The sequence below is a fragment of the Salvelinus fontinalis genome, unplaced genomic scaffold (genome assembly GCF_029448725.1).
Source record: "Salvelinus fontinalis isolate EN_2023a unplaced genomic scaffold, ASM2944872v1 scaffold_0578, whole genome shotgun sequence".
In the NCBI taxonomy this organism is placed as follows: Eukaryota; Metazoa; Chordata; class Actinopteri; order Salmoniformes; family Salmonidae; genus Salvelinus; species Salvelinus fontinalis.
The window spans coordinates 102,018-120,256 of record NW_026600787.1 but is presented as its reverse complement, the minus strand read 5'-3'; the positions used below and the strand labels follow the sequence as shown (position 1 = coordinate 120,256).

At 41.3% G+C, this 18,239-nt stretch overlaps 1 long non-coding RNA gene across 1 annotated transcript; it reads right to left on the bottom strand.

Annotated features, from left to right (window-relative positions):
- Positions 1-1,229: 1,229 nt before the first annotated feature.
- LOC129846531 (uncharacterized) lies at positions 1,230-2,577 on the bottom strand. Its single transcript, XR_008758268.1, has 2 exons — positions 2,284-2,577; positions 1,230-2,075 (listed from the first exon to the last, which is right to left on the bottom strand). It is a non-coding gene; the product is annotated as an uncharacterized LOC129846531 (long non-coding RNA).
- Positions 2,578-18,239: the final 15,662 nt, after the last annotated feature.

The window sequence follows — 18,239 nt, the reverse complement described above, 5'->3', positions numbered from 1 at the left end:
GCTAACTTAACCAGCCCGCTAACGGAATAATAACAACACCGTAAATATGAAATTAAAACGGATAACTAACTAGACGACAGAAGAGGGTTTAAAACACAGTGGCTAACAATTACGAAAGCGTCTAAAGACCTTTATTGGTTCGTCTATTTTGTCTAGCAAGCTACCGAGGTGGCTGACTGTCTGTTGCTGCTGTTGAAAGAAGCGTTCCGTCCACTAGATTATACGTCACAGTAGCAGCATTGCCTTAAAGTCGCAGACCGCAATCTGCTGACTGGAGTGGGTAACGCAGTTGAGTAAAATGTCAATTTAATTTTCAGACAAAAAGTTAAAGGGTAGGAATCAGGGACGTCGCTAGAAATAAAATATTAATTAGTCCCCCCTATATAAATCAATATCAGTCAATATATTTTTTCTGTGATTTCTTTTTTTTGTCAACCGTTCCAGCGCATCTTAAACTTTTTTACCGGGGGAGGCTGCTGCTGCACTAGTGACCGTTAGACTTTCTTCAGCAAAGATGTAGTAGGAGAGAGGGGAACCCCTACACAGAACTGAACTGAATCAAATATGGCGAACAGAAATACTAGGAGAGGGGAACCCCTACACAGAACTGAACTGAATCAAAGATGGTGGACAGAAATACTAGGATTGAAGCAAATGTAAGGGATTATAACGTCATAACGAATCATGCAAAAACATGTACAGTTGACAGGAATGTTCATGTAGAGACAAACGATTATGCATTTTTTTAAAATCATAGTTCATTTACGAAAATCGTGATTTAGCCAGCTAGCTGACTAGCTAACATTAGCCAGCTAGCTGGCTAGCTTTATGGGTGTTGTGACATGAGTATGAAATTGTAATTCTGGTTGTTTTAGGAACTCCTGAAACAACCAGCAAACCAGGCTGTCGTTTTGGGAAACAGTGGATGTATAGAATCTAGCTAGCTGAAGAATTTACTGCAAATTGAATGTACAATTTTGTAAGCTTGCCTTGCTGATATTTACCATGCAGATAGATGAAATCACGTAGCTAGCTATGTTCTTACTTATTGTGCAGTGGATGATTAAAATCCCTGTATGCCCATGGATGTGTAGCTAGCTATCTAGCCGATCTGTGTATGGACCCAAACGTTTGGTATACATATTAGTTAAGAACCTAGCTATGAACCTCAGCTATCATAGCCAGTTGTATCAACTTCAAAACAGCCTGAATGACATTAATGAAGCCTATGGATTGAGTAGAATATAATATCATGTTGTGCCAAGGATGCAAGTCGTATATACATGTAGTTATTACCATGCATGAGATCCCCACATTGTAGCCTGTACATTTAATATATTCACTGATCATGTACTCTACCGTGGCAAATAAAGGTGCAGTTTAGGTATGAATGTCTTTGAGATTATTTTTCAGTCATATCCAATACCAGGAGAATCAAATTCCAGTCTTTGAATGACGCTGTGTCTGCATGTATGTATTACAATTCTACACTTCAACAGTGTTTACCAATCTTGGTCCTGGGACATCAATGGTTACACATTGTAACTAATAGACTAGAAACAGGATTTAACTAGTTAATTCATATATACAGAAATATGTTAAACACAGAACACTACACTTCCTATGCATCATGTAAATACTCCAACACCGGTTCATCTCAACATCTAATGCCCTTCATCTGCATTGATCTGATAAACACAGGATAGGTGGAGTATTTCATCACATTACACTTCATTTCAACCAGTAGAGAATGTGAAACACTTGATTGAAAAGCTCATTATCCAAGTGTTATAAATACAAGTTCAATCTGTCCTTCAATGCACATCTGTTGTGCATTATAAAAACAGAGGAAGAAAGAGGTGGAGAGAGAGGTGTTAAAGACAGAAAGGGAAAGAGGTAAGCACATAGGAGCAGGGAAGGCAGCACATGATTAATGAATCACAGTGCTACATAAATATTCTCTCAGTTCATCACAATTACATAATAGTGTCTCTAGTTGGCCCAAAGGTGATCTTAAAAGAGGGTGAGGTGGCGATGATGGGACTGGGGGTTGGCATCCTCACATCAAAACATATCTGCAGACGAGAGACAGATGGAGAGAGAGAGCATGTTTAAGCCTTATGTTTTTAGTTTTTATTCTAACATTGTTAGTCATCAATCAGGAGGTGAAATGCAAAACTGACCTGGGATCATTAACTCTGGGACTACTGCATCTATCTGTATTTCAATGTAAAGCATTTCTTTAATAATACTTCCTGTTGACCTGACCAAGTGACCTCTCACCTCTGATCATGCTGTGTCCTCTATGTAGCCAGTTCAGATGCAGGAGGGGTTCACCGACACAGCTGATATAACCTAGAGGATTTAGGGAGAAGGGGAGAGAGGGATGAAGTGAAGGAGAGAGACTGTTATTGAGAAAATAAGGTAGTTAAAGTGACAGTGTTCAACAGGAATCTGTGTGTGGCCTCACCTGGTGTCCACACCACACTAAGTGGCTGCAGAGTACTTTATGCTGAAAAACATGAACGGACCCACAAGGACAAACAATTATAGCGTAATTATAGAAATAATTAAGCGTCTTACTATTCTCCATGGTTGGCCCTCTTGCCTATTCTTTGAAGGTGGAAGGAGCCACAGTTAAAGGGAGAGAAACTGTGAATTGAATAACTGCAGTTGACATAGCCAAGTAAATGGAAGAATACTCTTATTGCAATGTGAATGGCTCTTAAACGAGCCTTTGGTTGTGCATAGTGTAGTCTATGGTGTTGCCAGGGAACAGCACCCTCTTAAAAGAGCCTTTGGTTGTGCATAGTGTAGTCTATGGTGTTGCCAGGGAACAGCACCCTCTTTGAAGAAGTAGGAGGTGAAGATCTCCTGCACACGGATTGCCTCTCTTGCTGCGTTGTTGGACCCCATCCTTGAAACATCCTGCAGAGCAGCAGACTCCTCCTCTGGGACACGGCGGCGAGCTGCAGATCCCCTCCTGGTCCTCGTGTCCATCCTCATGAAGTTACGCAGGACACAGGTAGCCTTCACACACCTGAATTCCTCCAGGAGGCAGTCCCAGATGACCCTGGTCACCCAACCTTGCAGTGCCCTACACGGTAACTGTAGGCAATCGTTTTGAAGGAATCTCCAGTTACAAGGTATCTGTAGGAATATGGAAGACAATGTAATTATTAGACTTTTACATCAACAGGTCATTGTGGATTACTAAAGTATAATATCCCTGATAACAAATCATGATAACATTGGATTGATAGATGCATGGACACACATATGTACATGTGTAGCATGTGACAATAACAGGATCATTTTTTATTTTTTTTTATTTTTTATTTCACCTTTATTTAACCAGGTAGGCTAGTTGAGAACAAGTTCTCATTTGCAACTGCGACCTGGCCAAGATAAAGCATAGCAGTGTGAACAGACAACAACACAGAGTTACACATGGAGTAAACAATAGACAAGTCAATAACATGGTAGAAAAAAGAGAATCTATATACAATGTGTGCAAAAGGCATGAGGTAGGCAATAAATCGAATAATTACAATTTAGCAGATTAACACTGGAGTGATAAATCATCAGATGATCATGTGCAAGAAGAGATACTGGTGTGCAAAAGAGCAGAAAAGTAAATAAATAAAAGCAGTATGGGGGTGAGGTAGGTAAATTGGGTGGGTAGTTTACAGATGGACTATGTACAGCTGCAGCGATCGGTTAGCTGCTCGGATAGCAGATTTTTAAAGTTGTTGAGGGAGATAAAATTCTCCAACTTCAGAGATTTTTGCAATTCGTTCCAGTCGCAGGCAGCAGAGAACTGGAAGGAAAGGCGTCCAAATGAGGTTTTGGCTTTAGGGATGATCAGTGAGATACACCTGCTGGAGCGCGTGCTACGGGTGGGTGTAGCCATCGTGACCAGTGAACTGAGATAAGGCGGCACTTTGCCTAGCATAGCCTTGTAGATGACCTGGAGCCAGTGGGTCTGACGACGAACATGTAGCGAGGGCCAGCCGACTAGGGCATACAGGTCGCAGTGGTGGGTCGTATAAGGTGCTTTAGTAACAAAACGGATGGCACTGTGATAAACTGCATCCAGTTTGCTGAGTAGAGTATTGGAAGCTATTTTGTAGATGACATCGCCGAAGTCGAGGATCGGTAGGATAGTCAGTTTTACTAGGGTAAGTTTGGCGGCGTGAGTGAAGGAGGCTTTGTTGCGGAATAGAAAGCCGATTCTAGATTTGATTTTGGATTGGAGATGTTTGATATGAGTCTGGAAGGAGAGTTTGCAGTCTAGCCAGACACCTAGGTACTTATAGATGTCCACATATTCTAGGTCGGAACCGTCCAGGGTGGTGATGCTAGTCAGGCGTGCGGGTGCAGGCAGCGAACGGTTGAAAAGCATGCATTTGGTTTTACTAGCGTTTAAGAGCAGTTGGAGGCCACGGAAGGAGTGTTGTATGGCATTGAAGCTCGTTTGGAGGTTAGATAGCACAGTGTCCAAGGAAGGGCCGGAAGTATACAGAATGGTGTCGTCTGCGTAGAGGTGGATCAGGGAATCGCCCGCAGCAAGAGCAACATCATTGATGTATACAGAGAAAAGAGTCGGCCCGAGAATTGAACCCTGTGGTACCCCCACAGAGGCTGCCAGAGGACCGGACAACATGCCCTCCGATTTGACACACTGAACTCTGTCTGCAAAGTAGTTGGTGAACCAGGCAAGGCAGTCATTAGAAAAACCGAGGCTACTGAGTCTGCCGATAAGAATATGGTGATTGACAGAGTCGAAAGCCTTGGCCAGGTCGATGAAGACGGCTGCACAGTAATGTCTTTTATCGATGGCGGTTATGACATCGTTTAGTACCTTGAGCGTGGCTGAGGTGCACCCGTGACCGGCTCGGAAACCGGATTGCACAGCGGAGAAGGTACGGTGGGATTCGAGATGGTCAGTGATCTGTTTGTTGACTTGGCTTTCGAAGACCTTAGATAGGCAGGGCAGGATGGATATAGGTCTGTAACAGTTTGGGTCCAGGGTGTCTCCCCCTTTGAAGAGGGGGATGACCGCGGCAGCTTTCCAATCCTTGGGGATCTCAGATGATACGAAGGAGAGGTTGAACAGGCTGGTAATAGGGGGTGCGACAATGGCAGCGGACAGTTTCAGAAATAGGGGGTCCAGATTGTCAAGCCCAGCTGATTTGTATGGGTCCAGGTTTTTCAGCTCTTTCAGAACATCTGCTATCTGGATATGGGTAAAGGAGAAGCTGGGGAGGCTTGGGCGAGTAGCAGCGGGGGGGGCGGGGCTGTTGGCCAAGGTTGGAGTCGCCAGGAGGAAGGCATGGCCGGCCATTGAGAAATGTTTGTTGAAGTTTTCGATCATCACGGACTTATCAGTGGTGACCGTGTTACCTAGCCTCAGTGCAGTGGGCAGCTGGGAGGAGGTGCTCTTGTTTTCCATGGACTTTACAGTATCCCAGAACTTTTTGGAGTTAGAGCTACAGGATGCAAATTTCTGCTTGAAAAAGCTGGCCTTTGCTTTCCTGACTGACTGCGTGTATTGGTTCCTGACTTCCCTGAACAGTTGCATATCGCGGGGGCTCCCCGCATATCGCGGGGGATAATGGGGGATAATGACATTAATAATAATGACAATAATGGTATTAATACAGTGTCTAGACTACCTCTTTTGTATAAATGCCCATCAGAATCCAAACACATTATTGCCACGCAGCAAAATGTTGTGTATAATCTTTCAAGTCAGCCTGATAAAATATTGAACAATTTGTGAACAAAGATATCTTGAAATGTGATATTAGGCCTGTATGGCAGTACTGTATTGGCTAGTGCTTTCTCCAATATGTTCTTCTATTTTGCATTCAATTGTATGTCGATGCCATTTATCTTTCAATATTTTTGTACATTTAACCTACATAGCAGTCAATACAAACTGACATCTGTTAGCATACAAATGTGTGCAAATTATCTTTTCAGATCTTCTCAGAAATGAATCAAGTCCATGGAATGGATATAGACAAAAAGATAATTCAAGGACTATCAGAGGTCGAGAGGCGAGGCAGGGGTGAGGACATCATCCTGCTATTTTGACAGTCCCTGAAGGACAATACAGAAGAGGGATTTGCTCTTATTCCTTCCCTTTCTCTAATGTATTTTGTAATAAAATTAGCAAGTGTAGTAAGATCATTGCTTTACTTAACTAGGACTGGAGACCACAGCAGCGATTCTGCTCTTGCCCTACATCTTCAATGAGGACCCGAGTGGCCTTTATGTCCGTGACAAGGTATGCCTATGCACCAATCATCTGTTTCTTCATAAACAAGAAAGAAAAGCAAAAATAAAAAAATGTTCCCCTTAAATTTCGCAAAAATGTCAGAAAAACACTTATGTTGTTAAGTTACTGTGTTCTGGGGAGAAGAGAAGTTGGGGTGAAGTTACCAGGGCCGGTCATAAAGATGGCAAACTTCCTAACATAACTAAGTGGATATGATATACACACTAAAGCTGAAAAATCTGTATTTAGCATCAAGTCTACAATATTGTTAGTTTACCTATAATAAATTTTTTATGTTGTTTTATTGTACATTATTATTTATATACACTGCTCAAAAAATAAAGGGAACACTTAAACAACACAATGTTACTCCAAGTCAATCACACTTCTGTGAAATCAAACTGTCCACTTAGGAAGCAACACTGATTGACAATAAATTTCACATGCTGTTGTGCAAATGGAATAGACAAAAGGTGGAAATTATAGGCAATTAGCAAGACACCCCCAATAAAGGAGTGATTCTGCAGGTGGTGACCACAGACCACTTCTCAGTTCCTATGCTTCCTGGCTGATGTTTTGGTCACTTTTGAATGCTGGCGGTGCTCTCACTCTATTGGTAGCATGAGACGGAGTCTACAACCCACACAAGTGGCTCAGGTAGTGCAGTTCATCCAGGATGGCACATCAATGCGAGCTGTGGCAAGAAGGTTTGCTGTGTCTGTCAGCGTAGTGTCCAGAGCATGGAGGCGCTACCAGGAGACAGGCCAGTACATCAGGAGACGTGGAGGAGGCCGTAGGAGGGCAACAACCCAGCAGCAGGACCGCTACCTCCAACTTTGAGCAGGAGGAGCACGGCCAGAGCCCTGCAAAATGACCTCCAGCAGGCCACAAATGTGCATGTGTCAGCATATGGTCTCACAAGGGCTCTGAGGATCTCATCTCGGTACCTAATGGCAGTCAGGCTACCTCTCAGATCAAAGGTGGGTCCATCTGCTCCGTTCCCGAAGTGTGGTTTCCCTGAGATCCCAAGTGCACGATTTACCCAGGTCGTCAGAAGCGGTCACCAAGTGAACATCCCCATCACCAAATGTGGTTGTTAATTTCTTTAATATCAAATGAGGAGAGAAACTTATCACACAAGTCAGAATTATTCTTAAACTAAACCTTTATTCACTTTATAATAAGGGAGCAGGTCAATACAATACACACATATAAAGTTAATCAATTGAGTGCTCTACGATAATGATGGCTGGTTGACGAATCACCCCCAGATGATTCATTGAGAGGCACGAGACAAAAGTACAAAGGTCTTTTATAGCCAAGATACACCCCTTTCAATCTACATAACGAAAAACAGATGTATAGAACGGGTCACAAGGTTAAGATTTGTATGAAAGAGACTTATAATTCTCAGCAGACAGTATCTGCTGTAAAAACAGTACTCTTTGTGTAGAGACCAGGGTCTGGCCCTGGGGTCATCTCTCCCTGGTACCATATAGAACAGAAACATTAACTCATGCTCTGGAATGCGGTCTCTTCAGGTTTTATCACACAAAATACATTGTAAATCTCCTGTCAGTGTTTTCTCCCAGAGGCCCATCCTCAGTAGAACACACAGACACAATAGTTCTAAGAACCCTCTATTCTGTTGTATAAAACAACCATTTGATGCAATAAAAGTATTATAACATAATGTTGCAGTTTTGCTCTCAGTGTCCACTGAAAATTGACTAGTAACAACAACTGGGACATAAAAGACACCCACAATGAGACCCACTAAATCTGCCCAAGAAGAGGAAAACTAAAGAACAACCCACACCAAACTTAAAGACAGGAAGACCCAGTCCCCAATGTCATGCTCTAGTACATTTGGGTTGGCACATCTGAACATGAACCCTGATATTCTAAAAGAGGGGCAACAACGTCAATATAATTATACCCGAAAATTGTCAGTTGATTACTTAAATAATTATGATTACTAAATGTTACATGAATTGGAAATATGAAATATCAAAACCAAATGTCTGTTCATATGTATTGTATGTATAATATAGAACATAAAGTAATATGTATAAATTACTGATATCGATTAGGGGGGAAATCAGGATGTACATGATGTTGAAACGAACAACTAAAAAAACACATGGAAATGGGAGATATATTTTAGCTCACTGGTTAGAGGACAACCTGCAGAAGACAGTCAGCTACATATTGGAGTGATGCATTTAAATTTAGGGGTCACTAAACAAAGGAACACAACACATATTTGTCATCACTCATCGATATCACGTTGAAATCAATTGTGTGACAGAAGGGATATGAGGTTGCACGTCCTGTTAAAACTAACAGCTCAAAAACCACACGGAATCTGGGAGAAATGTGTACATCCCTGGTTAGAGGACAATTTGTAGAAAACAGTTGGCTACATTTAGAAGCGTTGCATTTTGATTCAAGTGGGTCACCAACGTGGTAAGTGTAACAAAAGCTCTTTTTGTGTTAGTAACTTTTTGTTAAATCACATAAATAGTACTCTTTTCATTCAGAGCCTGGATTTTTCCCAAGGCTAATATCCATATCACGCTGAAACCAATTGAATTAGGGTTCTACATTGAGAAACTCCTTAAAATACTCATACTACAATGTTAAAACATTCTACATTGTGACAATAATTCATTGATATCACAAAATAACTCCTTCATGTATGTATTTTGTCACACTGAACACAGCTATAAGGTTTCTCTCCTGTGTGTGTTCTCTGGTGTACAGTCAGATTGCTAGATGTAGTAAAACTCTTCCCACATTGACCACAGCTATACGGTTTCTCTCCTGTGTGTGTTCTCTGGTGTAATGTCAGCTTGTCAGATGTAGTAAAACTCTTCCCACATTGATCACAGCTATAAGGTTTCTCTCCAGTGTGTGTTCTCTGGTGTGATGTCAGGTGGCCAGATCGACCAAAACTCTTCCCACATTGACCACAGCTATAAGGTTTCTCTCCTGTGTGTGTTCTCTGGTGTAGAGTCAGAACGCTAGATGTAGTAAAACTCTTCCCACATTGACCACAGCTACAAGGTTTCTCTCCTGTGTGTATTCTCTGGTGTAGAGTCAGAGTGCTAGATTGACTAAAACTCTTCCCACATTGATCACAGCTATAAGGTTTCTCTCCTGTGTGTGTTCTCTGGTGTACGGTCAGATTGCTAGATGTTGTAAAACTCTTCCCACATTGACCACAGCTATAAGGTTTCTCTCCTGTGTGTATTCTCTGGTGTGATGTCAGGCTGGTTGACTGAGTAAAACTCTTCCCACATTGACCACAGCTACAAGGTTTCTCTCCTGTGTGTATTCTCTGGTGTAGAGTCAGAGTGCTAGATTGACTAAAACTCTTCCCACATTGAACACAGCTATAAGGTTTCTCTCCTGTGTGTGTTCTCTGGTGTAATGTCAGCTTGCCAGATGTAGTAAAACTCTTCCCACATTGATCACAGCTATAAGGTTTCTCTCCTGTGTGTATTCTCTTGTGCACTGTCAGATCTCTAGATGCACCAAAACTTTTCCCACTATGACCACAGCTATACGATTTCTCTCCTGTGTGTATTCTCTGGTGTTGAGTCAGCTGGCCAAATGTAGTACATCTCTTCCCACATTGACCACAGCTATAAGGTTTCTCTCCTGTGTGTGTTCCCTGATGAATTTTAATGCCTGATGAGGTGAATCTCTTCCCACAGTCAGAGCAGCAGTGAGGTTTCTTCCCTGTGGATCTCTGCTGGTGTTTCTTGAGGTGTTCTGGCCTGGAGAGACTCTTCTCTGCCTCGTCAGCATCATGAGGTTGTTGAGGCTCCGCAAAGGAACCACAATAGTCGCGTCTCTCTCCTGTGTGAATGACAAAGTGTGACCGATGGTTAAAGGCCAACAACAGCAGAAATTCACTGTAAAAGGTGATGCCAACAGAGTAGCCATGATGTTGTACAACAATTGACGTCTGTAATAAATGTTCAAATTATTTGACAATTGTCTTAAAATGAGCAACAATAGTCATATTTTGTCTTGTTTTCACATTAGTAGTAACATCGATGATTGTAGGCTAGAAATAAGTTATTCATGTTGTTGAAATCTTAAGCAGTGTGCCAGATGACCTTTGGACTCCAATATAGGCCCCTTTCTGTGTTTAATAAAATTGAGGTACGAGGGCGATGGACAGATAATTTAAATGCAGAAACTCCTCCCTGCTAATGAGGACACCGATAGCCACTAGCACAGTCAGTGTAGTCAGCTCAGCTATTGAGACCGTGTCTGTGCCTCGACCTAGGTTGGGCAAAACTAAACATGGCGGTGTTCGCCTTAGCAATCTCACTAGAATAAAGACCTCCTCCATTCCTGCCATTATTTAAAGCGATTTTGATACCTCACATCTCAAAATAGGGCTACTTAATGTTAGATCCCTCACTTCAAAGGCAGTTATAGTCAATGAATTAATCACTGATCATAATCTTGATGTGATTGGCCTGACTGAAACATGGCTTAGGCCTGATGAATTTACTGTGTTAAATAAGGCCTCACCTCCTGGTTACACTAGTGACCATATCCCCCGTGCATCCTGCAAAGGCGGAGGTGTTGCTAACATTTACGATAGCAAATTTAAATTTACAAAAAGAAAAAAAAAACAGTTAGTCTTTTGAGCTTCTAGTCATGAAATCTATGCAGCCTACTCAATCACTTTTTATAGTTACTGTTTACAGGCCTCCTGGTCCGTATACAGCGTTCCTCACTGAGTTTTTAATATTCATATGGAAAAGTCCACAGTCCCACTCCAAAAGGTTTTCGGAGCCATCATCGACTCAGTGGGTTTTGTCCAACATGTCTCTGGACCTACTCACTGCCACAGTCATACTCTGGACCTAGTTTTGTCTCATGGAATAAATGTTGTAGATCTTAATGTTTTTCCTCATAATCCTGGACTATCGGACCACCATTTTATTACGTTTGCAATCGCAACAAATAATCTGCTCAGACCCCAACCAAGGAGCATCAAAAGTCGTGCTATACATTCTCAGACAACACAAAGATTCCTCGATGCCCTTCCAGACTACCTCTGCTTACCCAAGGACGTCAGAGGACAAAAATCAGGTAACCACCTAACTGAGGAACTCAATTTAACCTTGCGCAATACTCTAGATGCAGTCGCACCCCTAAAAACAAAAAACATTTGTCATAAGAAACTAGCTCCCTGGTATACAGCAAATACCCGAGCTCTGAAGCAAGCTTCCAGACAATTGGAACGGAAATGGCGCCACAACAAACTGGAAGTCTTCCGACTAGCTTGGAAAGACAGTACCGTGCAGTATCGAAGAGCCCTCACTGCTACTCGATCATCCTATTTTTCCAACTTAATTGAGGAAAATAAGAACATCAGGAGTTTCACCTAGTTGATAGTTGATACTATGTTTAAAAGTTCGTTGTAGACAGGCCATGCGTAGCCAATTTGATTTATAAGATATTTATTTTTATCAGGATATTTTGTACCTGCAGGCCACAACGATAAAATGTTTGGGCTTTATGTATGTTATTTAAAAAAACTTAGCAATGGCAATAAAAAATTGTATTTATAATTTTCATTTAAATAGAATGTAGATTAACCACAGAGAATTATGTTGAGATACAAAGACTATTATAAATTAAACTGTTCCAGTAAAATGTGAATATGAAAATCATAACTGGCACCAGATCAGTAGAAATTGTCAGATAAATTAGCACCAAATGGAGAAAGGTTGCCGACTGCTGGTGTAGCCTATTACCAGAAACCATAGGACTATAACATTAAAATTACGAAGGCCAGCAGCAGCGGGAGGAGTAGGCTAAGGAAGAGAATAGGTTTTTCTGATGGTTATCTTGTTTCAGAGGGGTGTCATCAATAGCCCATAATGACAACAGATAATTAACAGAAATACCTTATTTACATAAGTATTCAGACCCTTTGCTATGAGACTCGAAATTGCTTTCAGGTGCATCTTGTTTCCATTAATCACCCTTGAGATGTATCTACAACTTGTTCGGAGTCCACCTGTGGTAAATTAAATAAATTCAATTGATTGGATATGATTTGGAAGGCACACACCTGTTTATATATGGTCCCACAAATGACAATGCATGTCAGAGCGAAAACCAAGCCATGAGGTCGAAGGAACTGTCCCTAGAGGTCCTAGATAGGATTGTGTCAAGGCACAGATCTGGGGAAGAGTACCAAAAAAAATTCTGCAGCATTGAAGGTCCCTAAGAACTCAGTGGCCTCCATCATTTTTAAATGGAATACTCTGCCTAGAGCTGGTCACCTCCCCCAATCGCTCAGTTTGGACAGAAGGGCCTTGGTCAGGGAGGTGACCAAAAACCTGATGGTCACTCTGACAGAGCTCCAGAGATCCTCTGTGGAGATGGAAGAACCTTCCAGAAGGACAACCATCTCTGCAGCCCTCCACCAATCAGACCTTAACGGTAGAGTGGCCAGATGGAAACCACTCCTCAGTAAAAGGCACATAACAGCCTGCTTGGAGTTTGGCCAAAAGGCACCTCAAGGACTCTCAGACCATGAGAAACAAGATTTGCTGGCTTGATGAAACCAAGATGGAACTCTTTGGCCTGAATGCCAAGAGTCACGTCTGGAGGAAACCTGGTACCATCCCTACGGATGATGCTGTGGAGATGTTTTTAACAAAATGTGGAAAAAGTCAAGGGGTCTGAATACTTTCCGAATGCCCTGTATACAGCACCACCTCCCCCATAAGCATTCCTGTCTTTTCTGTAGATGTTATATCCCTGTATTGCTACTGCTGGATCAAAGGAATTATCTCAGTGAGTTTCAGAGATGAACAGTACAGTGCATTCCAAATTCAATAGGCAGACAAGTAAACAAAAACGTTTTCAAATAAAAACTATTCCAGAAAATGTCAAAGCGTATATAACGCCCGTCCAAGAGACTGTCGACCAATCGCGTTCACATTGTTATGCTGTGACACGCAGCAGTTCCTAAGCTAATTCTCACAAAATCCCTTTTTAAAGTCAGGGTATGAGTCGAGAAACATGCCTATTTTCCTTGAAAGTAAATAACGTCACGATTGCAAAGCTATACGATATACAGAGAACAAGTAATTCATGCCAATGTTCTTTTCTTTTAGCTATTAATACGAATCGAAAGGAGTTTCCAATATCCTAATTTCTTAAAGTATTTCTGGTGATAGCTAGTGACAGTGATACACAAGCTAGGTCTATTTGAAACATTGCCATCCCATGGCAGCATTTACCAGCTACCAGGTTCAGAAGCTTTAAAACCACATAAAAAATATGATATTTTTGCCCAAAGTTAAGATATAAATTATTCAAACTGAACATAATTCATGCTGGTTATTATTTAAGGCTATTTTAGTTTGAGTCAAAGATAGTTTTGGAATAGTTTCATTTTTCAAACAGGTTTATTATTTTATTTCAGTTTACTAAATAGTTTTCCCTTAATTATTTTTTCTATAATAAGCATGGAGGTTTCCCCTATCAACCAGTCATAAGTACTGGTGACAAAGCGCCTCGTAACCTAGCTGGGAATGGGACAGACGGAACCCTTCTGTGGTAACAGACAGGGGCGATTTGTAATCAAATCTAATTCCCAGGAATGCGGCTCATATGAACCACAGAGACTGTGTGTGGGATAATAACATTGCCCTGTCCAACCCTGCTTGTTCCCTTGACTCCGCTACCAACCACCAATCTCCAACAGGACCCTTAACCTGTATCACTAGACACCTCATAGTGAGCTACAGGTAGGAATCAGCAATGAATCACAATAATGAGACACCTCTGGGGAGGGGACAAACGGAACCCTTCTGTGGTAACAGACAGTCTGGTGGCGATTTTATGAATTGTTCAGCAGTCTTATGGCTTGGGGGTAGAAGCTGTTGAGGTGGCTTTTTGGACCTAGACTTGGTGCTGTGGTACCACTTGCCGTGCGTTAGCAGAGAAAACAGTCTATAACTTGGGTGACTGGAGTCTCTGACAATTTTGTGGGCTTTCCTCTGACACCGCCTATTATATAGGTCCTGGATGGCAGGAAGCTTGGCCACAGTGATGTACTGGGCTGTTCGCACTACCCTCTGTAGCGCCTTACGGTCAGATGCCGAGCAGTTGCCATACCAGGCGGTGATGCGTCCAGTCAGGATGCTCTCGATGGTGCAGCTGTATTACCTTTTGAAGATCTGGGGACCCCTGACAAATCTTTTCAGTCTCCTGAGGGGGAAAAGGTTTCGTTGTGCCCTCTTCATGACTGTCTTGGTATATACCCACGTGGGTGATTAAAAGTTGAACTGAGTTCCACACTCCTGTCCAGTTGATGGTGGTAATGCACCTTAAAGTTGGTTATAGTCGGTTGCTAACCGCTATATAAAGTCCAAAGAAGAAAAAGATAGCGCTTAGGAAGGAAAAATGAATTTGGTTTACCGTTTGTGGCGTCTCGACTGGTTACCTATTTTGATGTGATATGAAAGTATTGTGTGAAATTATTTTGATGTGAAAGTATTTGAAATTATTTTGATGTGATATGAAAGTATTATGTGAAATTATGGAGTAACGGGGGCAGCAATCAGCAGTAGAAACAATATCAAAGCGCACTCCCTGTCTGTTTCGGTAAAAAGCTGAGGGATGGTGCTGGAGAAATGCAACGATCCATGATATCAACATTCTAGTTTTAACCATGTTTTGGGGATATACAGTGTTTGTTTATATTTACTGACAAACATTGGAGTAAAAAAAGCTCATATTTTGGGTTCTGATGGGGTACGACAGTTGAACTAAAATCATGAGGCATTTATAAGTGAATTCTTCAAGAAACAATGGGTACATATCATTAATGTATAAGTCCCAAAATGGATGTAACAACTGCTGATTGCCCCTTTAAGACTACATATTGGGCTAATCTAATAGGAGATATTGAGGACTACAGTATTTCAGGCATTGTCATTAGATGCATTTGATCAATTGTTAACGTTTTGTTGATGGTCCACTCTTGATGTTCTACACGTTACAGTGTAGCTTCAGCCATTCCTACAGAACAACATTAAAGTGTAGAACCCCTTTACTGCATATTGGTTCCACGACTGCAGAGACGGTACTTACTGGTGTTAAACGGATCTCCAACCTCCTCTTCTTCCTCCTTCTCCTCTTTCAATGTGACAGTCATCTCCCCCGCCTCCTTTTTCACTCCAAAAACTGCATCCTCCTCTTTCTCTTCCTCATCTTCTTTTATTGTAACATCCTCCTCCTCTTTCAATCTGAACGCGTCTTCCTCTTCTTTCACTGTAACGTCTTTCTCTTCTTCTTTCACGGTAACAGTCTCTACATGTTTTTGTATTGTAACATCTTTCTCTTCCTCTTTAACGAGAGCTTCTTTCTCCATCCAGCAGACCTCTTCTTTAGTAGGAGGAGAGTAGCTTAGTGAACTCATGGTCGGAGATGTTAGCTAGCTAGCATTAGCGACTAGCTTAGTTCTAAGCTAACTTAGCAAACCAGCTAGCTGACAAACAGCGTAAATATATAATTGAATGGGCCAACAAGTACATACGACAGAAGTGTGTTTAATACACAGCGACTAATATACACCAAAACAGTGTAAAGCGGGTGAATGTTGTAGCTGTGTTTGCTAGAAAGCTACCGAGGTGTCTGACTAGCTGTTGTTGTTGAAGGAGCGTCCCGTCCAGTAGATTATACGTCACACTGGCAGCATCGCCTGAACCTAAAAGACGCACATCGCCATCTGCTGACTGGAGTGGGAAACGCAGTTGAGGAACCAAACGTTTATTTTTCATTTATTTCATAAAAGTTTAATATTATATTATGCCGTTCAAAGAGAAGCATGTGTTGATTGATTCGTGTTTAATGAGTGAGAGTTTAAAACAAACTTTACACCCACTACATATTTTCAATGAACCATACTTCTGACATGGATCATTTTGACCCCAGAGGCATATCTTTTATCATAGCCAAAATGTGGTTTATTCAATTCTTCCAATTTTGCATGACTTTGTCAAGCAACTTGTTCTTAATAAATCTAAATCATGGATTAGAGTTTCTGTATCAATATGGACTTTTAACAAATTCAAATCCTTTGGAGTAATTTTGACCCAAGCCAACAGCATCTTCGATAAATAGGACATTTATTTAAAATCAAAATCACATTTTATTGGTCACATACACGTGTTTAGCAGATGTTTTTCTGTAGCCGATTGATCTGCTGTGGTGAAGCTGTTATCTGACTATCTGGCTGGTAGGGCGTATTCAAAGAAGGATTGAATGTAGCTGATATAGACTTTCAGCAGTGTCTGACACAAATAAAAAAATAAAAATAAACAGAAATATTATGATGGGATGGCTATTGAACAGAACTTTAAAACCTGGTTTTCTTGTATGTACCAGTTCATGAAATCACACATTTGACATTTATGCTCACTGAGTCTGTACATAGTCAAAGCTTTCCTTAAGTTTGGGTCAGTCACAGTGGTCAGGTATTCTGCCACTGTGTACTCTCTGTTTAGGGCCAAATAGCATTCTAGTTTTCTCTGTTTTTTGTTAATTCTTTCCAATGTGTCAAGTAATTATCTTTTTGTTTTCTCAGGATTTGGTTGGGTCTAATTGTGCTGTTGTCCAGGGGCTCTGTGGGGTGTGTTTATGTTTGTGAACAGAGCACAATGACCAGCTTGCTTAGGGGACTCTACTCCAGGTTCATCTCTCTGTAGGTGATGGCTTTGTTAATGCCCCATACCCTCCCCATCACCAATCAGCCCTGCCATTGTTTGTATTCATACTGTTTTGTAAAGAATGGCTTCTTGTCTGTTAGGTTGTATTCCACTGGGAAAGTGATTACAGTTTTCTCAGTGACTTTGGTGCATTTCTTAGATCAAAAGTGCAATTCTTGATACTACTTGTACAAATTCCAAATCATCTAGTCACTTGTGCACATCATTAAAGCAATTTCTTATTCCTTTGAACAAATTGCAATTGATAATGTACAAGTGTCAGCTTTTTTCCACATTATCAATTGCTCACGTCATATTGATCAAGCATAGTTTTACACATTTCTATAAGACCTTTTGTACAAAAACGTAAACTGATGAATCGTGCAGGTGAAATTGACCCTCACTCATGAAGGAATGAAGTTTTGATTTACATAGCCTGCAATTGTGACAATCACTGCATTCAAACCTGTGTAGATCAGTCAATTTTTAATATACAGACTTAAAACTCAGGATTCTGTAACAGCATACTCCATTGAAGATATGTGTTTACTGTGACAACCAGAAGTGCCTTAAGATGGTGTCATAGATGCTGTTTTGAAGGGGTAAAAGGTCAGAACTTTTCAAAACTTCATATATGTGATTAGACAACCCTCGTGAACTGTAAATCAGTCATTTCTCCCAACAGATGTCAAAGAAAAGCTCTCACACACACACACAGCAGGGATGGAGTGAAAAGGTACGGTGCTTAAAGACACACAAAGCCTGCAATGGCATTACTATTATCTCCAAGCCGTGCCGAGTTCAACGAGATGCCCCGCTTGACCGTAGCTCACTCGGTCTGAGAGCAGCCACAGTGACAACAAGACGGACCCAGAGCTGTCTGTCTGTCTGTCTGTCTGTCTGTCTGTCTGTCTGTCTGTCTCTCTCTATCTCTCTCTCTCACATTCTCTCTCTCTCACATTCTCTCTCTCTTTCTCTACGATTAGAATGTAAAGTCTCTCCCTATCTCTTTTGGATAACTTTATGAAATAGATACTCTCTCTCTCTCTTTCTCTCTCTCTCAATTAAGTTAAATTCAATTCAAGGGTCTTTATTGGCATGGGAAACATGTGTTTACATTGCCAAAGCAAGTGAGGTAGATAATATACAACAGTGAAATAAACAATAAAAATGAACAGTAAACATTACAC